The sequence below is a fragment of the Cyanistes caeruleus genome, chromosome 20 (assembly GCF_971803275.1).
Source record: "Cyanistes caeruleus chromosome 20, bCyaCae1.hap1.1, whole genome shotgun sequence".
NCBI lineage: Eukaryota > Metazoa > Chordata > Aves > Passeriformes > Paridae > Cyanistes > Cyanistes caeruleus.
The window spans coordinates 9369598-9393677 of NC_141720.1; the positions used below are offsets into that span (position 1 = coordinate 9369598).

At 48.3% G+C, this 24080-nt stretch overlaps 1 protein-coding gene across 7 annotated transcripts in view; it reads left to right on the plus strand.

The window, feature by feature from the left end:
• NEK6 (NIMA related kinase 6) overlaps positions 1-24080 on the plus strand; it is a 123836-nt gene that overhangs the window by 60036 nt on the left and 39720 nt on the right. For 2 of the 7 annotated variants that reach the window (XM_086858562.1, XM_086858564.1), the window contains exon 1: positions 16837-16951. The exons of 4 other annotated variants lie outside the window; for them this stretch is intronic. The gene's annotated coding sequence lies outside the window, so the exon portion shown is untranslated. Of the gene's footprint in view, positions 1-16836; positions 16952-23244; positions 23450-24080 lie in introns of those variants that run through there. One more of the 7 variants, XM_086858567.1, reaches the window with a different exon arrangement.

Sequence of the window (24080 nt, forward strand, 5' to 3'; positions counted from 1 at the left end):
ACAAGCTGCTGGCACTCCTGGTGCTGTGACAGGCTCTAGCCTGGGCTGAATTGTGTTTGTTGCCCTGATGTGATGCAGAGCCAGGCGGCTCCTGCCGTGTGACACTGCTGTACCCCAGCCTGGCACAGAAAGGTTTGAGCTGTTCACTCACTTGTTTTCTAGAGCTGAGGAAGCAGACTGGATCCTGAGGGGTCACTGAGGATCCAGTGGGATCTGTGCAAACATATTGCCAGAGCAGCTTGCGCAGCTCCCCCCACTTTGCAGCCAACAGTGTCGAACAGCAGAATTGAGTGTGAAACAGCTTCCCCGCAGACCCCATTAGCCTGAGCTGGAATTGCCAACATAAGGCCGGGCCCCGCAGCCCTGGAGAGATGCTTGAGCTGAACAGTGCATCCTGTCAGAGCTTCCCAAAGCAGGAGGGAGTGAGCCTCAATGAGAAATGGCACTACCGTTTTTGCTTTTAGGCACAGGGACGCCACTTGCCCTTTGCTTCCAAGCAAAGCCCTGGTCCCTGCCCTGTGCCAGCAGGATTCCCGGAAGGAGCGGGCTGCACTGAGGGTGTCCTTCTGCCTCTGATGGGGTGGGGCTTCTCTCTGCCTTAATTTTATCCCAGATGAATTTCTCCTGTGTCTCTAATTAAGCTTCCTCTTTGGCTTAGGACTGTGGACAGTCTGAGCATTTGTAAATTAGTCATCCACCAGACAGGCTTTGTCCAGCTCTCAGCCCTCTAATTACTCTGCTCAGCCCCCAGAGATGAGGGATCTGCAGCAGACAGACTGAGCAGAGCACCTCAGGTGCGACAGACCCTGCCTGGACAGCAGCCATGGTGCTGCTGCCCAGCACAAAGAGCAGCAGGGACCTTGCCTGAGCTGGGGCCAAGCAGAGCTCCATGCTTGCACGTTGGGAAGAAGAAAACTCTTCAGTTGCATGTCTGGGCTGTGTCAGAATCCCCCAGGCCATGTGTGCCACAAGCACAGCTTCTGGAAGTACCAGGACAGGTGACTCCAGTTTGCTGTCTCTTCAGAGAGCTCACTGGGGTCGGACAGCACCATGGATGAGTGCAGTAGGCTGCTCTGGGAGAGTTTGGACATTTATATAACACAGCCTATGAGACTCAGTTCAGCATTTGAAGGAGATCCACTGCAAGTCATTTGCAATCTTGTCTTCAGCTTCTTCACCAGGAGAGCTTGAGCAGCCCTTGCTTGAGTGTTTGGATTTGTTTACAGAAAGTGTTTGGACAATGTGGCAATTCTGGGTTTTCTGTTTTTTTAAAAACAAACATGCAGCCAGAAGAGTTGGGCTCATACACTGGGCTTTGCTAGACAAGGCCTAAAGAAACCTGTCTAACTGGGCTTTACTGGGGAGGCCCTAGGAACACAGAGCCCAACGACTGCTGCTCCAGGTGGAGGCACAGGCAGCCCTACCCAGTGCCTGGCAGTCGCTGCCACAGACACAGCAGAGGACAGGGGTGTCTTTGGGGGCAGCAGTGTGTTTGCCCTGTCCCCCCCAGGGCAGGGCAGCTGCTGCAGGATCATTCTTTATGCAAAGATTAAAAGAAAAAAATGCTTCTCTCTGAGCTTGCTGCTTTGTCTAAGTCTTGAATGATTTTCTGTCACTAGGTATCAAACTGCAGTTGAAAGGATTTCCCGTTGACATTTAGCAGTATTAAATTACAAAATAACCACAAGTCAGGCACTCAGTATGATATAAACAGTGGGATTTGACAGAGCTTTTTCTGACCTTGGGGACCAATTTACTCATTTTTACAGTCCCAACTCCAGTCATCCACTGGTAATGCACAGCGCCTTTTGGACACCACCTATTTGGAATTAGAGACACATATGGCAGAGTGTAATTACCTATTTACTCTGCTGCTGAATCAGCAAACTGAGGCTAGTTAACATTACAGCTCGTAAGTCCCTTTCATAAACATGGGTCAGTGCTGGAACTGAGCAAAATTAATTCAAAAGAAAGAAAGAATTCCTCTCAAAAGGGAAGCCAAAAAAATCGGATGATTTAACAGGGAAAAAATGGACCCTCAATGCTTTCTGTAAGGAAGAAATCTGAGGAACCCCAGCCAGGGTTCTGGTAGGAGGGGCCTGGACCATCGCTTATTCCCCCTGGTATAAATCGGGAGTAGCTGTAGAAATGTCTTGCTGAAAATCTAAAATAAATGAGAGGGAAATCAGGCACATTGGCCAGAGCTCTGGCTCAGCTCCCTGAGGAAACAGCAGCTGGTCTGAGCTCTGGGCTCTGCATCCTGCCACCCCACGGGGTCCAGCTCCAGCCAGGCTTTGTGGTGGCTTTTGGGACTGGGCTGTGGGTCCCACTTGTTTGCACCGAGAATTTTTTAGCCCCTTGTCATAGGCTGTGAGGCTGGGGCTGGATGTGCGCGGGGCCTGGGTGAACACCCCTGGCTCTCAGCTTGTCTCCTGCTCCCCATCACAGCCCTCCCCAGGTAACAACCAGCGCAGAAGGAGCTTCGCAACTCCCTGAAGCTCAAACATTTCCTGGTGAGTAAATGCAGAGCAACCAAGGTGGGGAACGCTGCCCGGGCAGGAACGCTGCGGAGAAGCACGGCTTGGCTGGCACAGCCCTGGGGCTTCCCCAGCCTGCAGCCACGGAGAGCCCCAGCCTGTGGCACCGGAGAGCCCCAGAGCACCTGGACAGCCCCGTTCTGGAGCTCCACCAGCTGCAGAGGAGGCACTGGTGGTGTGTGGAGGAAGGGGTGAACTTCCACCAGTACCGGTGTACTGGGCAGCGTTCAGCCCTCTGGACAGGCCAGCCAAGGGGAATCTATCTAAAGGGTAACTGCGTCTCCCAGACTTGTGTGTCAAGGGCACTGAGGGCTGCTCTGTTCCTGTTAAGTCATTCATGCGTGGCACACCAGGGAATATCAGTGCCCATCCACTCTTAGCTGCAGGATCTCATGGGTTCTATCTTAATCCAGGCACTGGCATGTGGGTGTGGGTGTTGTGTCTTTGTTTCTGGGGTTTGCATGTTTAGTCTCTGAATATGAAGCATCACAGCAGCAGAGCTGTGTGGGACATGACCGGGAATGTTGTGGAGCAGAAAAATGTCCCTGTGAGCCTGGGGTATGGGAGAGTGCTCCAGGGTTCAGTGAAGTTTGCTGAGTTGCAGTAGGACATGTTGGGCTGGTGGCTGAGCAGTGGGGAAAGGGGATCCTTGGGAGGGCAGGGAGGGCAACTGAACACCTTGGACATGGAGCTGGTCTCTGCAAGGGCAGTGTGAGCCTCTTGTTCCTCTGGTCACTGCAGTGGCATGTGGGGCTTGGCAGCAGCGCGGCTGGTCAAGGGCAGGGGGAGGAGGCAGCTTCCCCTCCTCTCCAGATGTGCCAAACAGGCAAAAGAATGGGAATCTAAGCTGGCAGCAGAAAAGTGAGAGATGCTTCTGGAAAGCACCATCTAAAGTTGTAAGAACATGTTTCTCCTCCCACTGACTTTCTGAGCTTTGCAGTGATTAAGACACATCACTGCCAGGACTCCTCTGTGACTCTCTCCTCCAGGACTGCTCTTAGGTGGTTTCCCTGTGGGACAGGGTGAGGTACAGGACTTCACAGGTGTTGGTCCCTGGCTCCATCCACAGCTGGTCCTGGCTCAGGCATCTCTCCCATGGGGAGCTCTGTCCAGCTGCAGAAAGCACCCGTGAGCTGTGCTGTTCACAGGGCAGGTGGTGGCATGTTGGCTGGCTACCCCCAGCCTAATTTGAGTCTCACCTGGCTCCTGCTCTTCCAAAATGGGAAGGAGCCATTTTAATTTCCTCCCTCTACATTAAATTTGCCATGGTGACCAGTCACTGCCACTAACAGAAGGAGGGAACTGAGTTCCTTGGCTGAGCTTTGGAACCTCAGGGGCCACAGCTGACAGGGAAGGGAGCAGCACAGCATGCCACCCCATGCCTTTGCCCTGACAAACCTCATGATCTGCACAGACAAGTTCCCAGTTCTACCTGGCAGCCTGGTTTGTACAGCTGTACTATGGGGACAACAATGACAAGCTGCACTGCATAGCTGTGTCAAAGGCTGATGTTTAACTTGTACTTTTAAGTGCTTCAGGGGAAGACGTTACTGAGAAGTGAGTGTGGCAGCCTGGAGCAGGCTCCTGCCAGAAACACCACTGGAGCAGGAGCAGCCACTGGCTCCTACAGGTGCACCCACTTGTGCTCCTTCTCTTTTCATTTTCACTCTTCAAAGGGCTGGGCATCTCCTAGGTGGGTTGCAGGGAGCTGGGATTTTAATTCATTAGCTTTGTGCAGCCTGCAGTCTGTACTTACGTCTGCAGCCTGTGGGAAAACAGTTTTGTTTCATGGTTTGGTTTGGTTTGGTTTGGTTTGGTTTGGTTTGGTTTGGTTTGGTTTGGTTTGGTTTGGTTTGGTCTGGTTTGGTTTGGTTTGCTTTGCTTTGCAAGGGGAGTAGACCAGAGGGAGAAAATAAGCATTTGGGAAGATCAGCTTGCTCTGGGTGAGGTGCTGCCCAATAGGAGCAACAATGCCTGGAGTCAGCTGGTGAAACTGTTCCAGGGAACAGAACTGACATAGCTGTCCCTCTCACTGAGCTGAGGCCTCATTTGCTGTAGCAGTCAGCAACCTCAGGATCTCATCCAGGGAAGCAGAAGGATTCTGGGGACCAGCATGAAACACCAACCGAGACGGGTTCATGAAACCGTTTATTCAGCATGAGAACATAGTCAGGTCCAGAACAGAGAGCTCTGAACAGAGGCACAGCAGGGGTTTTTGAGGGACAGAACCGAGGGCTTCCACCTTTGAGGGTGGAGTTCAGGGTCAGGGACCAGTAGAGGCACAACAAGGGAGAAACCCCCCAGGGACTCAAACCAAATCAGAACACCTGGGCTGCCCTTCTCAAGGGGTTTGGGCTGGGACAATGTAACTCTTTGTCTCCCTGAGGCCGCTGCCACAATTTGCAATAAGGGATTGTGCTGGGGAAGCTTCTCTGTGGCTGCTGGTTGGACCTCTCCTGCCTAACGAGTGTGCAAGGCCAACCCCATGGTGTGTCTCCAGTTGTGGAGGCTTTGTTTGATACAAGCAGAAAATAACACAAAAATTCTTCCTTTTTGCTCCATCCTTCCTGCACAGGGATTGTGTGGAGGAGGAGGAGGCTCAGACCATAAAGCTGGGTGGCAGGACTTGCATGTCCTTAGCCTTCCCTCTGCTAATATTCTCTCTGCTAGCATGGATTTTTTACTCGAAGCATTAGTTTCTCAATCTGTAAAACAGAAATGGAAACTAGAAGCCTTGCAGGAATATTCTACATACTTCAGATGGAGTTTGTCTCATCTGAATTCACATCTCCCTGCCTCGTCCCCCAAGCCCTCTATCTTTTTCTTTCTTTGTGATTTCAGATAGTCTCATAAATCTTGTTCCAGGCCTAAATTAAATGACTGCTCAGAAGTCGAATCCCATCTGTGGCATGCCCTGTGACCTGGCAATCTTCCTTTCCATCGCTTGAAGCTGGCAACATCCCAGGGTCCCAGGGAAGTTCTGCAGAAGGATTGTCAGGCTCCTGGGATTTAGTTTAGATCAGTATTTCCATCCCCAAAACCTGTTTTGGGGGGAAGGGAGAGAAGAAAGCAGTTTGATGCAGAGTTCTAAATTGGCCGTGTAAAGTCCATACACTTAAACTGTGAAGCAGTCTGTTTTATATTGGAATTTGTTGGATTCTCTTAAAGGCTGTGGAAACTTAACTACAAGAAGTTTTGTTTCTCCCACACTTGCTTTCCCTGGGTTCTGTGTTCTCTGAGCATCCTGCCCTGGAGTGTGCTGCAGCCGCTGGCAGTGGCAGGGAAGGGGCTGCAGTTTGAAATCTCGAAACTGTGAGAAGCCTGATTTTTATCTCAAGTGAGCATTTTTTGCTTAATTTAATACCAGCATTTGGAAGTGTCTGAGCACTGCACAAAATGTACCTAAAGAATGCGGAGGAGCAGAAATAACAACAGGAAGCTGTTACAAAAGCAGCAGGAGATGGGATTGCACCAGGGCAGGATCAGGCTCCGGCCCCGCTGCACCGCAGTAGGGGTGCCAGCAGCATCCCCGCAGAGGGAGACAGAGTTGGGACCCACTCCAGGACTTTTCCATGGGAATTCAGCAAGACCTATTTTCTGATGAAGCTGAAGTTGGCAGCACATGTCACCAAGCCAAGGAGTTCACTCCAGAGCATGGTGATTTTTAATAAAGTCACAATTGCTGCTCTGTGCTAAATGAGTCATTTTAAAGTCAGTCCTCATAAAACAATCGCTTCCCAGATCCTGCTTCCTTCCATACATGTCTCACCAGCACAGCATACTTTTATGGCATAAACACCACCTTCGCTTATATTGCTGCTCAACAGTTACTGCTTGTTCTCAGCGATTTCTCAACAGTGAAATCCAGGCTGTGCACAATGCCAGGGAACGGCCTGCTCAGAGGATGGGCTGGCAGCATCTCACATCCAAACCCAGCGGTGTGAGCCGCCGTTCCGGTGACAAGTGCCCTGACATGTGCGTGTGACACCGCCCTGCTGGGCACAGCGGGTCCCCTGTTCCTGGGGCCCGGGGTCTGCACCGTGCCCTCCCGGCCGTGCGCGCGGCCGGCCCGCAGGGCTCAGCACGGACACTCATCGCTTTCTAGTCCACTGATCTTTTATAAACTTTGGCAAACTGAATTCCGTGTTGGATCCTCCTTCAAATGCCTGCCAAATTACATAAAATTATTTAAAATTGGCCAGTGAGCTAAAAAGATGGGGGTGGAGGAGGTGGGGGGAGATGACAGATGGATGGTGTGAATGCAGGAGTCTTGTGTCCTTAGGAAGCCAGGCTTAAAACATTCAGGAAACTGAAGAGGTCTCTGATCCATGAACCCTTTTGTTCCGAGGCACTAATCTACCCACCCAACCAAGCTGTTGAAGTGCAGGATGATTTAGTTTACTTTGTTTATTTGCTTTTTGAGGAAGCATGGGCCAAAATGATGGTTGAGAGTATGGCACGTCTCGCATTATTGACTGCAGATTGCAACCTTGTAAAACAGCATTTTTTGTAAAATGCACTGTGAGTGTTTCTAACCTGAATGCAAACTGCCAAACACACGTTCACACAACTCTGGAATTTGGTTTAATATGTATATGTTTTCTTTTACAATTTGGACCTAATGAAAAACATGTGGTTTGTGCAGAGTAAAAGGAATAATAGAACTTTGTGCCGGCTGCGTCGATTCCTGCTGGGCATTACCGACCGCATGTGCTCTCTTGCTGGTTTGTGACTCCAGATACCGCAGAATGACTTGAACACGTTCCTCATCCCCACCCAAACCTGAACATTGAGGTTTTCAAAAACGCTGTTGTCTTGGCAACCTTCCAGATCCTTTCTGGGCATTTAAATCTTGGCTGAAACTTGTGGAGCAAAAGCACTTTCCAAGTGTTTTCCCAGGCCTCTAGCACAACACCTGACTGCAACGCCGCTTCCTTGCTTCAGTTGTCTTTGCTCTTCTTTCAGCAGCAGTGGCACCCGTGTGGTGCCTTCCTGTTTCCTTCCGGTTTAAAAGAACGTCCCATATCTGCCCAGCATCTGAGCCAGGGGCACCAAAACATTTTTGTTCTGTGGTTATTCACATCTGAGAACTGCAAACAGCGAGGACAGCGATGCTTCACAGGCTCTCCAGAGAGCTGAGTCAGCACTTTCAACTTCCCGAGTGGTACAGACTTAAGAGGGCATGAAACGGGGCTGCTGCTTTAGAAATGGCACAGAAATCCTACAAATGCAGAAAACTGCTCAAAGAAATGTAAATTTGAATGAGGGCCATTGAAACACAGAGGAAAATCCTTCATTGTGAATGTAAATTTAAACAAAATCGTCTACCTCCTGCCTTCCCACACAAAGGAAACCTGCTGCCTCTTCCCTAGGAGAGTGTTTTACCAAGCTCATATGAAACTCTTTTTACAACATCCCTTTGTCTTTCTTGGAACCTGACCAAGAACTATAAGGCTTTAAAGAGAGCTTTTTGCTTGTTCAGGCCCAAGGGGAGTAGCTGAGTATAAATAATAGATGGGTCTCTTCTATCTCCAGTGTTTCTGTTCTGCTGCTCCTCACAGACACAACCTGGGAAAGGTGTGGCTATGCCTGCAGCAACACAAGAGCAGTTATCCGGTCTCCCTTGAAGGAGCACGATGATAAACTGAGAAACAGCTGACAGGACCAGAGCTGGAATGTGCAGCCCAGTGGACATGGCGTTCCAATTTTGGAAAACTACAACTGGGGAGAGTTGCTCGCTCACCAGACCTTGATGCTGTTTTCCATACCAGGAGCCTCAGGAGAGCAATGTCTTATCTGTCCAGCCTGCTCAGCAAAAACAGCCTCTCATCCAGGCAGCTGATGGTCAACAGTTAATACCTTTGGAGCCTATACCTAGCTAGGGAAAAGTGTTAGGGATTTGCAATATACAGGCAGGCAACATTAATTTGTTTTTCCTAGGTGAACAGCTCTACCACATCATCCTATAAAGCCACAGTTGTCCCTTGTTTTCAGTTTTGCCAGTGTTGCATTTTCCATGTTACTCTTGCCTGTGAGCAGCCGTGTTGTAACTCCAGGGCTCTGAGCTGTCCTGCTTCTCACCCACCCTACTCCCACCCAGCCCTGCCTTTCTTCTCCTTTTATCTTGTGCCTTCTTAACTGTTAAAACCCACCTTTCCTAACAGCTACCCTTTAACAGTTGTCTCTTCTCCCCCAGTGTCAGATTCTGCCTTGAATTGTCAAGTTTAACGCTGGCAGTTTGTCAGAACCCCAGCTCCCACCTGCTCCTTCTCCAGTGCCGTGGGTTGGAGGGAAGGGAGGTAGGTGCTGTTGTATAGTCCCAAAAGGAAAGTCTGTATTTATCTCTTGGCAAGCAGAATTAGGAACTTGAGGGAGAGTATACAGGCTTCTGCTTTCTCCTACTCCTCAGTTCCCTTCTTGGTCTCTCTGGGCAGATTAAGGCTTTTGTGCTGTTTTTACCAAGGTCAGCAATCTATTCTTTTGTATTTGCTGTTCTCCACTCAATTAGTTGAGGGCATTTAACATGGATTTTTCATATTTGCATCGCAAATTCCAAATGATCCATGAAAGCAGCTGTTCAGAAACTTCTGAATTCATTATCCCCAGTGTCTCGAAAGAAACTTTGCCAGGCATTTGACTGGGGCCCTGTGTAGTCAGTGTGATATGAAACTGTCTGTCATTTGTAGTCTGCATTGAAGAATTAATGCGATGCTGTGGCATCTGTTTCCATTTTACATTCCCTGCAGTGTCTTCTTTACCTGACTTGCCGGTTACTAATAGTTGTGTTGACCGATCAGTGGTTGGAGGCCTGTGCAGGAGCACCCCAAGGCCTTTGTCAGCAGGGTGATCACGGTCCTTCCACATCTCACTGCTGTGCATCCGCCTGTGCACCGTGGAGAGCAGCCCACAGCAGCCCACAGCAGCCCTCCCAGTCCCAGGGACACGGGCTGGGGCCGGGCTCACAGGCACGGGGTACAGCTGGAGACCACTCCCTGTGTTGTTCTTGTGACACACACATGTGCAAACACACCCCACAATCGTGTGCACAGAGCTCGGCTGCATTCCTTGCTGCAGGAGCAGCATGGCTGAGAGCCAGAGCCTCTGGCTTTCTCTTTCCTTCCTCCCTTCCTTCCTTGGGCTTGCTGGGTGTGACAGGCTGAACACAGTTGTTTATTGCTTTTGTTTCCCCATCTAATCAGATCTCTTTCCCTGCCATTATGCAGCTCAGCACAAGTACTCCAGGTGGGATGAATCCAGTTCAGTGCCCTCCTCCCAGCCGTGGCTGCTCCTATCACTAATGAACTGCAAACAACCATGTTCCCCATGTTCAACCTTCACCCTGTCCGATGCATCCATAATCTAAATATAGGCCATAATTATTCTGCTGGTGTCTGTTGGTCCATTGACAGAACTGACAGTGGCAGAGGTCAGGAGACCCTTTGCACCTTTAATATATTAACCATTAATTAACCATTTCCCTGCCACTGATTGTGACAGTCTCCCTAACACGCAGTAAATGCCCGGCGTTTGTTCTTTGGCTGTTCCAAAGCTGTTCCTTAGTCTGCTCCTGTACCACCGAATGCTGATTATTTTCTTCCCTCTAATTGGGACACTTGGTTTGTTTATCTGGTTGTGCAATCAAAATGTGAACCCAGGATGCTCTTTTCCAGCCAGTGACCCGCATCTCCCCCAGATGCAAATCCCAGTGCCTGAGAAAATGAGTGCAAGAATCGATCTCTTGGCCAATGCAGTTTCCATGTTGGAAGCAGAGGCACTGACTTTCCATATTATTATTTTTATGGCCCTGTGGAACAAACAGTTGAATATGGTGCTGTGAGAGTGAACAGTGGGGGGAGAAACTAATTTGTGCTGTAAGTAATTTGATTGCAAATCATTTAAAGAATGTAAATTGTAGGGGAGAGATGTCACTCCTGGCAGAAGGTCGCCTGTGTCACCTGTCAGACGGTCCCCAGTGGCGATCATGAAAATTTCTTTGTGGTATTATTAATAAATAAACATAATGCTCTGCATTTCTGCAGCACCTTTCAGTGCAGGAAAGAAAGCACTTCAGCTTTAAGAACTATGCTCTGCAATTATTTTAACTTCCTTTCAAAATACTATCTTAAAGGCTAAATTTGTAATTTGTTTGAATGTTACCATCATAAGATGGTATTAAATTTAAATGACATTATTTCCACCTCCACCCCAGCTCATTTTGCGTAAAGTGCAATCTCCATTTGACATCTTGATGAGTTAAGTGAAGTGACAAGTCCTTAGTTCTGAGACATACTTTAAGTATTTTGAGGGCAGTAGCTCTTGGAAAGCCTAACAGTGGTCAAGAATCCAATGTCCTCGTACAATGGACAAAGGTTATGTCCCACAGAATTTATAGTTTAGTTCAAAACTACAAACAGCAGTAGAAGAGAAAGAAGGTTGGAGGTTGAAACAGTTGTGGGCTGTCCCACAGCACACAGGACACGAGGTTATGATCATAAAGTTGTTGTGCTGTCAGTCAGTGTGCAGTGATGGATTGCTGCTCTGCCAAAGGATGGGCCCTGGCTCTGTGCCTGGGTGTGTGCTACCCCAGAACTGTCCACAAGCTACAGGAATACCTGGAACAGGCAAAGAAAAGATGGAAGAAGAGCTTTGATGTTGTGTAATCCCTGTGTGTTCTCTGCTACCAATAGTGCCTCGTTTTTAATTTGCATTCTTTTGTCTCTGTGGATCCATATGATTAGTCTGAAATGTAAAACCACCCTCAGCTTCCTCTGGGCAGGAGTCTCCTTTTCTCCTGTGTTTTTCGCACAACACCAAGCACAGCTTGGGTCCTGACTCATGAGTAGGACCCAAAAATACTTCAGTTACCAATCTGTCCTGCTGCCGTTAAAGTTTATAGCAAAATTCTTCCCACTTTCCCTAGCTGTGAAATGATACAGCATTGGTGCTATGAACCAATCTTCAGAGTGAAGGAAGAGAACAAATCACAAAGGAAAAGTATTACCCAGAATAGATTCCTCAGAAACTATTCCCCATGCAAGGGGCTGGGAATGGGAAGGTGCATGCCTGCAGTGTCTGGCAGGGTCACCCTCGTAACATCTGGCTGTGAAAGCTGGGGAGCTGTGCCAGCTCCTTTGGAATAACAAGCTGAGCTCATGAAGACAGAGCTCTGCATTCCTGCAAAACTCGCCCGGAACACTTGGAAAGGGTCACCAGGAGGAATGTCAGTGAAAACAGGGGAAGGGCCTAGGACTGTTAAAGCAGAGCTGCTCAATCTGGCTTCAATTGCTTTTCTCCTTTTCTCTATTTCTTCTCTCCTTTTCTCTGGCTGCTCGAGGGGAGGCATTTGAGCCCCACTAATGACCAGGAACACTACATAAACTGTAGAAACTGTATAGACAGGGATCAACTTAAGGCAGTTCATTAAGAAAACAGGGAGACAGAGCAATAAAGCTTGTGTCTTGCTTACACAATAATGAAGTAGTTAGAAGGGTTTATCTTCACTATCAGCTTAACATATGGTTTGAATTCACACCTGAGCCCAGGCTCTGCAGTTATCCTGCTGCTCTGTGGCTCCAGCCTAGTGAGCCACATTCACACTCTGCCCTGGGAAGTGAGAGGGAGGCACCTGAATGAAGGTGCTCCAAAGCCCAGCACCAAGGGCAGGGTGAGCTCTGACACCAGTGGTTAATGGCAGCTCCAGACTCACACAGCTGGAGCGGAGGGACAGCTCCAGGGACTGAGCTGCAGAAAGGAAAACACATGAGTCAATATTCATCCATATATTCATGATCTGTAGGCTTGGGTGCTGTGATGCTCATTATCTAGGCATGACCTTAAAAACTGCACTTGATTGAGGACACGGCAGCCCATCTGCTTGGCAGCACAGGCTGCTGGGGGCCTCACCCCAGCACGCTGCTCTCTGCACTGCTTCTCTGCTCTGCTGGAATACAGATTCGAGGGCACAGGCTTCATCTCCAAACCCTTTGCTGGGGCTGAGACAAGGCATCCACAACTCTTTCTCAAGAGCACAGTGAGTGCTACCTGTGTGTGCAGGACAGTTTACTCTGGGTCCCAGCTTCAGCTCTGTATAGCAAACTTCCTCTTCCTCCTCCTCCTCCTCAAATGAGCAGCAACCACAAAACTGGGTGCTTGAAAAACTGTCTTCCACTTGCCCTGCTACAAAAGCAACAGTAACAGCTCCTCACAGCCCCTGTGAAGCCAAGTGGAGCTCATGCCCTGAGCTCTCTGCAGTTAGGGTGGTGTAGGCTGCCTGGATGTGACCAGGAGAGTGTGCTAAGGCCGAGGTGTTCCCTCCTCTGGGATGGAACACCTCTCCCAGCTCTCCATGCAGGACAACGAGCAAATTCATGAATGAAAAGGCACAATTTCCTGCTCTATAAGAGGACAACAGGCCTCTTCGACTTTCTTCTGCACTGCCCTGCCCTGGTTTCAGCTGACCAAAGAAATGAATGAGAACTGTTTGCTGCCACTTCATCATTTCAAATACACAATTACCAGAAAAGAGGAAGCAATGTTCACTTTCCTGTCCATGTGAAAAATCCTTCAGCTCCTTCCTCCAGACACCTTCCTGAGCCTGTTTTTGAGCATCCCTTCTTCTTTAAAAGAAAACGTGTCTTTCTTCTAAGCAATTAAACTCTATAAAAAAGGCCATTTTCCCCATCATACTTTCCCATCTCCCCTTTCCTGGATGGCAATCACATCCTCCAGATCTCATGCTGAGAAGGATATTCTGCCACTGGTCACATCTGGTTCCCTGATGAGATCCACAGGCGGCCGGGCTGGAGCTCTTTCTCAGTCACGTGGTGGATCTCGGCTCCTTATCTTGCCCAAGACCAACGCTTTTTAATCTCCCTTGATTCTGTTTCTCTCCTTTCGGAGCACGCTTATCAGTTTGAGACTAAACTGCTGTGCAAATGCTCATGAGATCAATCTACAGATCTTAAATATGGTACAAAAGAGGTGTTTCTGTGAGCAATCTGTTGGAGAGATTTTGTGCTGCCTTTTTTCCTCGTTCCACGCTGGTATGCATTCCTTCAGCATTAATGCTTCCTCTGGGACCCAACCTTATGGAAATGTGAGCCGGAGCGTGCAGGCTGCAGCCGCTCTGTGGAACTCAGCCTGCGTGGAGGGAGCTGCAGCCCTGCCTGTGGAAAGAGGAATCCACAGCTTGGCTTCTCCAGCTACTGCTGACTCTCCTTAAACTCTACGATTTACATTGGAAGAAGAAGGTTATTTTGGTTTTTTTGTTTGTTTGTTTGTTTTTTTGTTTATTTGGTTGGTTGGTTGTTTTTTTCTGTTGCTTTTCCACCCCTGAAAAATAACTTCTAGCAGTATGCTCCCTGTGTGCTGTTAGGAATGAAAAATAAATAAGTCAATAGGCATATATTAAGTCAGTAAGGCCAGGAATTTATCGATAACGGACTGAGGATGAAGGATACAGTGACAGTTGCATTTAGCTCTCAGAATAAAGTGAATCAATCAAATTGACTGTATGTTGATTTAAAATCCTTAAAGATTTGGGCCAAGATGATTCTAATTTTCCCAAAATGGACTTGTGAATCTCCATACCCACAGGTAATACAGGAATGTTCCTGGTTTATTGTTCTCAGCCCCTGATACTGCAGTGCTCCCTTGCTGTGCTTGACTCTGCTGGTTCAATTATGAAGCAGTGAAGTAGCCTCACTCCCAGTGGGTCACTGCTACAACATTGGGCTGTAAATAGTGAGGAGGCCATGGGTGCTCTACAACCTTGTGAGTATTGGCTATAAATGCCTTAGGGGCATAAAAACCCATTTCTTCATATTTTAGGTTAAAAAATAAGTTATTTAAAATACTTTTATTTAGGTAATTCTCCATTCCTTACAGCAACTACTAAGAATTCCTTTGGACAATTGAGATTTTAAGAATTGTAGATTAAAATGTACATCAACCCATCCTTGAACTGTATAAAATAATTAACTGATTAAATGAAATGGTAAAATGGTTGTCTGGGATCTGTGGATGATGCAACCCTGATTAGATGTGTGTGTATAAAATACATATTTTACACTTCAGGAGACTTGATCTGTGGCTGTTCTTACAGACCCTGAAACATGGAAGAAGTAAAGTAAACATCTGAAAGTTCTCACTTCAGGGGTTGTTTGAAAGAGAATTTCACACAGAACTGTAGCACAGATATGAACAAAAGTCTATTTCTGTCAAGACTTAATTGAGGAAATTTAATTTTCTTTCCTAACTGAATTGCTGTTGATAATTTAAATTAATTCTGTCTGGTCTGTCTAATTCAGCCATGAAAAACCTGGATCTTGGAGCTGTGCACAAGAATGTAGCAGATTTTTAGAAGCAGCTTTTCTGAATAGAAAGACGGTAACTTATGGCAGCCTAACAATAGATATTTTTTGGTTGTTGTTTTGATATAAAGCACTTAAGTTCTTCCACCTCAATCCACTGACATTCTCATTTTAAGAGAAAGAAATGAATTTTTGCAAATGGTACATCAACAGACTTTGGGAAAATTGAGTTTGGAGAAAAAAAATTGAATTAATTTTGTTTCTCTAAGCACTTTCCCATGTTTCAGATTTTGTACTGATAGATTGATGATATGATTTGCTTTAAAACCAGGTGGCCTCTTAGTTTCCATCTGTTGTGTCTATTGCTCTGTCTCTAGTGAGAAGCATTGCAGAGCTGTGCAGGCATCTGCACCCTGGAGAGAAACTCTGCGCCATCAGAAATGCTCCAGGAGAGAGAATCGACTTTCACTGTCTCTTAAATGTATCAGAAACTCAAGCCCCTGGATCTTGTTTATATTCACCCAAACAGAACACAGTGAATTTCTATTAGCTAGATGTAAACAGCTTTATAACAAAACCAAAACCCAGCGACATTTCCAGAAGAAACAGTTACAATCTTCCCAAACCACCACGGCAGTTTCTGGCCTCTCTGGATGTTGGAGGTGGCACCGCTTTAGCAAGAAGGCTTTCCTAAAAGTGTGAGTTTCTATGGATAAAAGCCATTTGAGCAAATATCTGCCATCATGTTTCAGGTTCTGTAAAACACAGAATTATTTTGAAGTATTTAAGTGGAGTCTGCTGGGAAAAGTGAGTTCTTTGAACCGAATGTCTGGGGCAGCAGGTTCCCCGCAGCTCTGGTGTAGGTGTAGGTAATGCAATCAGTCAAGAGAGAGGGGACAGAGCAGCAGCACGCCACGAGGGCTGCAGGCATTTCCTTGGAAGCTGCGCGTTCAGGAATGTGGGACACAGAATGCAGAGCGGGGCCTTTCCCGCTGCTCCCAGGGAACGCGCACAACAAATCCGCTGTGCTGCGGGCCAGGGTGTCACCGTGTGCCACTGCCTGCTCCAGACAGCTGCAGCACACCTGAAGGGATTGGGAAACAGCGAGGCCAGGGCAGGGGACACCGGGGTGGAACCAGCTCTGTCCCGAAGGACAGGGCCCGCCGGGAGCGCGGCTCCATCGCGTGCCCGGCCTTAGTCCAAGTGGACTTCCCCTGCTGGGCCCGGCTCCATGCTCACTGCTGGGGCACTCGTCTGCCTGACAGGAGCGATTAAAAAGGGAAAAAAGCATTTTAAAGTAGTATTTTAACTAGCAAAGAGCTGCGTGGAAGTGGTTACAGCGGCAAAGGTGCTTTTGCTGGCACAGCGTGTTTCATTTGTGAGCTGCTCCAGGGCTCGCTGGTGATAGCTCTGTGCTGTGCCAGCGCTGGGAGTTTCCATCGTACCAGCAAACATCTCCACACAAGTTTGGCAGAACTGACATCAGGTGACAAAACAGGAGCAGTTCCCTCGGTCCCCAGCCTCGCCGCCACACAGGGACCATTGCTGAGCCTCACTCCTTAGGTTTGTGTTTATTGCCAAGTTCGAGTTCACTTGTGAAAAAAACCTGTTGAATTTCAAGTTCAGATTCAATTTATATCGGGTACTCATACACGTCTAACTTGTGGATTGAGGATTCCCAAAAGCCGGACTGACTTGGGAGCCAAACCCGTTCAGGCCGGTTCGTGCAGGAACTCGGCTGTGCCGCACTCGAGGCCCGAGGCTGCGAAACGCCCGCTCCGGCCCGGGCTGGGGTCCCGCTGCGGGGCGGGAGGGGCCCCGGGGCGGGGCGAGCCGCGGGCAGCGGGGCCGGAGCCCCGGGGCCGCTCCAGGTGCGGGCCCGCAGGTGGCGCCGAGCGCGCACGCGCCGCCCCCGCGCGCGGCCCCCGCCCGGCCTGCGTGGCAGCAGCAGCGGCGCGCGCGCCCGGGCGGCGGCGCGTGCGCGGGAGCGCGGGGTGGGCGCGCGCGCGGAGAAGTTCCGTGCGGGACGCGGCGCCGCTCGCTCGGTCCTGCGGGGCTCCCGCGCCCCCCGCGCCGGCACCGCCGCGCCTCCGCCGCCCGCAGGTGAGCACGCGGGACCCTGCGCTCCGCCGGGCCGGGCCCGGGACATGTCCGCCCGCCCGCCCGCCCGTCTCGGGCCCCGGCGCCGCGCGGCGCCTCCGGGCAGCCCCGGCTGGGCCGCGGGGACCGAGCGAGGGGCGGCGGGGGGATCGAGCGGCCGCGCTGGCGGGGCCGCCGGGGGCCGTGCGGGAACGGGGGGGTCCGGGCCGCTGGGCCCGCACGTGCCCGGGCGGGAACGGGAAGCGGCCGGGAACGGCACCGGGCGGGTCAGCCCCGCTGCCGCCGGACGGGCCGAGCGGCGGCCTTGCCACTTGAGCAAAGTTGAGACCGTGCTACAGACGCGAGCGTTTGCGCGCTTTGGTGTCGCTCGGAAGGTTTGGGGAGGTTTGGGGGTTTTCCATTTTAGCAGCTGTGCTCCGAGCAAACGCGCCCCGGAGGAGCCGTTCCCGACCCCGCGCCCCTCCGAGCGCCGCTGCCCCCCTGAGCCCGGGGTGCGCTCGTTTGGCTCCTCGGTGGCTCCCGGCTGGCGCAGAGAGCCCCGGGTGTACGGGAGGCCCCGAGACCCTGGGCGGCTGCTTCACGCTGGGGTCTCCCGAGAGCGATTGCTGGCGATCCCCTGGTCCCGTCGCCGCTCCGCCGCTCGGGAACCCCGCGGGAACCCCAGTGCCGGGGGATTACACACATGGCTTTGGAGAGAGCACATGGTAGAGCTGAACTAGCAAATACCATCTTTTCCCCTCAACGTGTTCCTCCCTCCAAAGTGTGATCTATGCTTGGTTAGAATAACGGTGGGTTTCTGAGCCCATCTGTTGTCTGCCTGTTCGCACACATGGAATAGCTCTGCCTATGGTGATTGCCTATGGCATTATTGCAGGAGAAGTAGTTTGATAGGAAATATTGTAGCAATTAGAAGTCCAGTGATGCAAGTTCCTGACACATTGTGACTGTCTTGCTGTCAGTTCTGTGTCTCCTTTAAAAGTTCGTTTTTTTTGTGAATCACTGTAAACAGCCGTTTAACTTCTGCAGCATTTGTGCAGTTTTTACATTTGAGACATCTCTTGACATTGAGTCAAACTCTTTCCACTGTTGCTTTTTTTTCCTGTAGACATTCTTTGTGACAGTCATATTCTGTTAAGCAACAACAGAAAAAAAAGAAGGAACTGCTTTTAGATAAGACTGTTGCTGCCTGTTTCCTCTGGCTCTGAGTCTTAGAGACCTAAAAAAAATGGGAGCTGTGAGAAACTTTTATTATGATGGAAAAAGAGCATCTTCTGTGGGAAGTGAGATTCTAGATGGAGTGTGAGTGACTGCTGTCACCCCAAAGGAATTGTCAGAGCAGAACCAAACTTTTGCTTTCTTAACACCTCTGATGTATAAAATGTTTCTGCTTGTTTCATTTCCCCCTCCTTCCTCTGGAATTCTGTTTCTTGATAAATAGGTATTTTGTGAGAGAGGATGGATGCAGAATTGGAATGTGAGTTTTTTCAGATTCTTCGCTATTCATTTTATAAAGAGAAAACCAGATGAATAACTTGAACCCCAAGCCCACATTGGGAAACAGATTTTCTTGCAGTATTGACCTCTGTGATCCTGCCTGAAAAGTTTTATGTCACTAAAAAGTTTTATAACACTGAAATATACACTGAAAATAGTGAGCATACGCTGGCTTTTTCTAATTTCTTGCAGTTATTGAGGCTGTACTGGAGGAAATAGTGAGAGATTCTGAGGCTTTGTGTCTTGGGGCTTTATTCACACCTACCTGTTGGTCTGAATGGCTCTTGCAATGGCTTGAAAAAGTATTTTTGTGTGTTGAATGAGCTGTTTACTCGGAATAAAATGAGTGTTTTTGTTTGAATGGGGCCAGAAATGCCCATGTGGGTTTTTCTCCTGCTCTGCCTCTGCTCTCTTAGCTCTAAAATGGGGGTGATTGCCAACAAACCCCCTTCCTGAAGCTATCTGTGTAAAGATGTGTAAAGGATTAATTAGTGGATGTGTTTTAGCATCTTTTACTCCTTTATGTGGTGTGAAATATGTTTGACCTCAAGGCTATGAAAAATGTTTAGCAGCAACCAGCCTGGCAGAACAGACCAACCCCTGTGGCTGCAGCCAACAACTGGGGCAGGTGGAAGAAATCAAATGTATTCAGTCTGAATTTAAAGCAAGAAAATGGACTGTGGCTGAAGTAGCAGAGGAAGTACTTGCAGGAAGATTTCAAAAATGAAATGATGAAAGTGGAAATCTGGGGCTCACAGGACATTTGCTTTGTCCTAAATGAAAGCTTAGATGGGTCCTTAGGGAAAATGGATTTAATAACCCAACTTGTGCTTTGGTTTTTGTCATTCTAACTTGCTTTTCTTAGAGGTTCTTGTTGCAAAAGAGGTTGTTCATGGTGATCTTCAGCAAATGAGAGCAGTAAGTACATGGAACCTCATTTTAGAAGCAGGACTTACCTTCACCACTGAACGAACCTGTTTCTAATTGCAACTTGCACAGTTTTACTACAGCTCAGCACTTGTATAGACAGAGAGTGGCCGTGATGCTTTGTGTGGCTTGAGCACAGAATTATGGTTTGGGAAGTCGCAAATGGCCCTTCTGCCCATGACACACACTCCTGCATTTCTCTTGGAAACTCACTGGACCAGTCTGTTTTACCTTTTATAGGCAGATGGTGACTAATCCAACGTACACCTCCCCAGGTGCTTGACTGGGTTGTTTGTAGGAAATTATGTGATATGTGTAGTTGTAGCCAGTATAAACACAAGGTGCAGGAAAAAAATCTTGTAATATTGAAGGCAAAAACTAAATAGTCATGCTGTTAAAATATAGTTTATGATGGCCTTGATACCACTTGTCACTGAAGATGCTGAAACTGCAGCAAGAGAGAACAGTGACCTGCTCTGCTCCTGCTTGTGGGACAGGCACTGTGGCAGAGGAGGCTCTGTGCCTGTGCCATACCCCATGGACTGGACAGAGTGGCCTTTCCCAGTACAAAATCGTGTGGCAGTTAAAGGTTGTCTAAAATGGGCAAAGTGAATGCTGGCCTGTTAAAGGCAGAGGCCTTGAAAATAGTTCTTACTGTTACCAATCTCTGTTAAGCCGTGCTTATTGTGCTCACCCTTTGAAAAGCTCTCAGCACAAGCACACGCCAGTACTCAGCAAGGGCCCTGCTGCTTTCGGCTGGCAGCTCAGGGAGCTCTGGGAGATAAGAGCAGTTTATCTAAAGCTGGTGGGAGCAGTGGGGAAGGGTCGGTGTGTCAGCACCAGGCACTCCTGAGTGCCTGGGCTCACCCCACACAGCTGGTGCCACCGGGCTGGAGGGTTCCCCATCCTGTGGCGGCTCAGCTCACAGAATTGCTGTAAAACCGAGGAGCCAGAAGGAGTTTGATTAAGGAAAGGAGTTGAATGCTTTGTTCTGTGATTTGTGATCAAGTGGTGCTTTCCTGAGCTGTGTCCTTGCCTTTTCCCGTGGTGGAACTGAGGGATCCAAGCCTGCTCTCAGGGACTGGGATGTGTGCTCTGGGAACAGGCTGGCTCTCCACCTGTGAATTCTGTGTTTCACTGCTGAGCTGTGTCTCTAAAGTTAAATGGAGGAAAATGTAGCATCCAGGAGGTGAAAGAAGAGTTCAAAGTGTTCAAACTGAGAGGTGATGTTGGCCCAGTCAGTATTTTTCTTTTTGAAGAAAAAAAACCCAGAAGCCAAAACATTTGCATACAAAATCTAGACTTAAAAGTCATAGTGCTTTTTGGAATTGCTGCAGTGCGTCTGTATTATATAGAAAACTAAACAGCATAAAATACTTCAAATATTATTTCTCACAGGTTTTGGCGGTGGTGAGGAGGTGTGTGCTTCTAAAGCCAGGCTAGGAGCTGCTGGCTTGAGTTGGCTGAAACGTGGGATGGGGGGATCTGAGGTTCTGAGTGTGTGACCAAGTGACAGTTCTAGAGCCTGGAAGTGAAGTTTTGCTTAAAACCAGAAAAGCACAAGGAGTTTTTTTTTAAATAGTGGTTCAAATGCATAAGCCTTTGAAGCTGTCAGATCTTTTTACAGGTAGATAACTGTTTTTCTATCTTGGCATATTTTTTATATGCACCTTGAATTGAACAAAGATCATTTCAAGTTCTAACCTGTGCTAAGTATTTAAACATCTGGAGTCACTGTAAGCTCCATTGCTGTCCAGACATGAGAAGTCTCTTGGATTGTTTTTTAACATTTTAAAATATTTCAGCAAAAAGCTGTATTTTCCATTCTATTAAAACAGTATATGTAACTTCCAGTGTTAAGTCTTGTGACATGGCTTATATCATGGCATGATCCCATAAATTGCAAATAATCTTACAGTGTCAATACAATTAAAGAAATTACATTTCTAAATTATTTACTTCAGCTTGGTGCTACTTTAAGTGTCTGCTATCAGAGATTCCAGGCAGTGAACAGCTGTCTGTCGCAGATGGGAGAGAAAAACAACCCTTTGCTTCTTCCTTCTAAAAAGGTTTCCATATAAACCCCGTAGTAATGTAATACAACCTTTTAGTCAAATTTGAGTTTCCTGTTACACATTTAAGTGAACCGACAGCAGACTCGTATCTATTTGAAACCAAGTGCTGTAAGTGAATGCGACCCTGGGAATTTTGTACTCCAAAGCATTCTTGAAACCTCACAGATGCTTGTTGAGCAGTCAGATGTATTATTTATTGCATCTTTAAAAAAAGGCCTTGCAGGTAGTTTAATGGCTTCTGTAGTCCGCTGTGTTTTGTGTTAAGATCAGGTGGTATTGTCTGTCCTGTGCTTGTACTGTGTTTCACCCAAGAAAATCAGATAGTTTAGAAACTATGAGCAAATCCACATTTTTAGTAGAGTCCAGACGTAACCAAGTTTGGAAAAGAGTAGGTTTAAGGTTGAGTGTTTTCTGCTGAGATCTGAAGATGGCAGAAATTGAGGTTTTGCACAGAACTGCATGAAGTTTGGTATTATAAATTGAATGTGCTAGTTTATTGTTCTATGAGCTAGTTCACCATGGCAATTATAAACTTATTAAAATAGTTATGACATGTCAGATCACAAAGTGCAGAAGGTGGCAAGATCATTCTTCTTAAATGACAAAGTTGTTGCTGTTGTTGGCGTCCAGCTGTCTCCTTTATGTTGATTTCCTTTCTGTCTTTCTTGTTATAACCCCTCCGGATTATTTACAGGCATTTTACAGTTCTAAGGCACTTCTTAAAGTTTTTGTGCTTATTTGTTTTGAGTGACTTTGGTCTCCAGTTCTGGACTCCAACCTTTGAATTGTGCTTCACATGATGAATCAAAGTAGCAAAGCAAAGATGCCAGCCCATCCCCTGCCCTTGGACAGACCTTGGGCACCAGTCAGGACAGATCAATGCATTTGATTTAGGAAGGCAATTTATTTTGTTATTTTATCAAACCAACTGGTTTGGGCTGTAGTCTGAAGCAGTTCTCTCTGTGAAGTGTTGAGCTTTCCCTGTCAGGTGGTGCAGTGGTCCCTGCTCGCCTCAGCTCCCGAGGCTTTATGTGGCTGCCCCTCTGCGTGGGCTTATCTCAGTCCAAGGTGTAACAGGCTTTTTTCTGAGGTCAGGGGATAGATGGATTGTTCGTGTAACTTCAGTTGGAAATGGTGCTGAAATGTTGATTTCCCAAGTGTGGAGATGCTGCTACTGCTGTTCCAGAGCCCCTTTTTGGAAGTGAGCCCTCTTGGTGGGCAGGGACCACTCCTGATGCGCTGTTGCTGGTGGCAGGAGGATGTGTGGGGGTGTTTGAGCTCAAACCTCTCCCAAACCAGACTGGAGGAACCAAGGATGATCAACCTGAGTGTGGCAGTGCTGGAGAAAAGGGCAGAGATTCCCCTCTGAGCAGGGCACTAACATTTTGCACTGCACAGTTCTTTCCCAAACCAGTGGCTGTCAGTGTCCCCAGCTGCCAGGGCAGCACTGCCAGCAGACCTGAGGGACCTTCCAGGGGAGGCTGCAGTATCTGGGTTCAGTGCATCCTCCCACCTTTCAGCCCAAGGACTCTCCAGGACTGGTTGTACTGTCCCTTTGGGGGAGGCTGTTGCCATCCTGCTCCTCCACACAGTGTCTCCATATGAATCACGATCTCCTCACCATGTGGATGGTATTGCAGAGACCAAAAACCGCGCTGATAAGGGCTGTGACCCCGTCCCAGCTCAGCCTGCTGACAGAGCAGGTGTTGCTCCACACCCTGGGGAGGATTTGCAAGTCTTTCATTTTGCAGAGCTCAGTGACAGATCCTGTTCTCCAGTTCCTTTTGTCGTTGGGTCTTTGGGAAGCCCACTTGTGAGGTGGGCAGTGTTCACCGGGCTGATAAAAACTCCTGGTGTGCATGGGGTGAAGTCCCTGCTGCCAGGGAAGCCCCTGCTGGGTAGTTGGGGGTGCTGGGGCTGGCACAGCCCGAGCTGTTCCACCCCTGCTCGGTGGTGCTCGCATCCCACAAGCCGCTGTCTCCTGCCTCAAGAGGTCCAGGATAGCGTAAGTTCCAAGTTTTCCTCTTAGAGCCAACTGTCCCCTTTTACTTGGGAGAGTAACTTTTTTCTTAACTTGGTGATTTTTAAACTGTGGAGCTGGAGAGGAAAATTGCTGTCGATGGTGCAATAATTAGGGAATGCCGACCTGCAGGATAGATGGCAGCTTCAAAGTACATTCAATACAATCCTTTCAGGAATTTCAGTTGAAGTGTCTTGTCCTGTTCTTAACCTTGTGGACACTTGTTGCTGCCATCCTGAAGGGACGTGGCTTTCCTCCTGGTTGGAACATTTTTTTTTCCTGCATAGGAATGTGAATGAGTGTGAAGCCTCTCTTGGAGGGTTTGTGGTGGACTCTGGTTCTTGGGGCAAATCTCTGTCATTGCAGTGAGGAGACGGAGGAAAGCTTGTAGGTATTTTAAGGTTTCTTCTCCCCAAGAGGAGGGTCTCAGGGTACGTAGATATCAAACATAAACACAAAAATTTCTTCCTCTTTCATGGAGATTCTGCTTCATTCTTTTTGCTGCTGGTGCTTCATTAGCTCTTCTGTCAGAGCTGTAAAAAATGAGTCTCAAAAATATTAAACTGTAGCAAAAACCCCCAAGAAACATTTAAAATGTTTTAAAAATCCATTACTG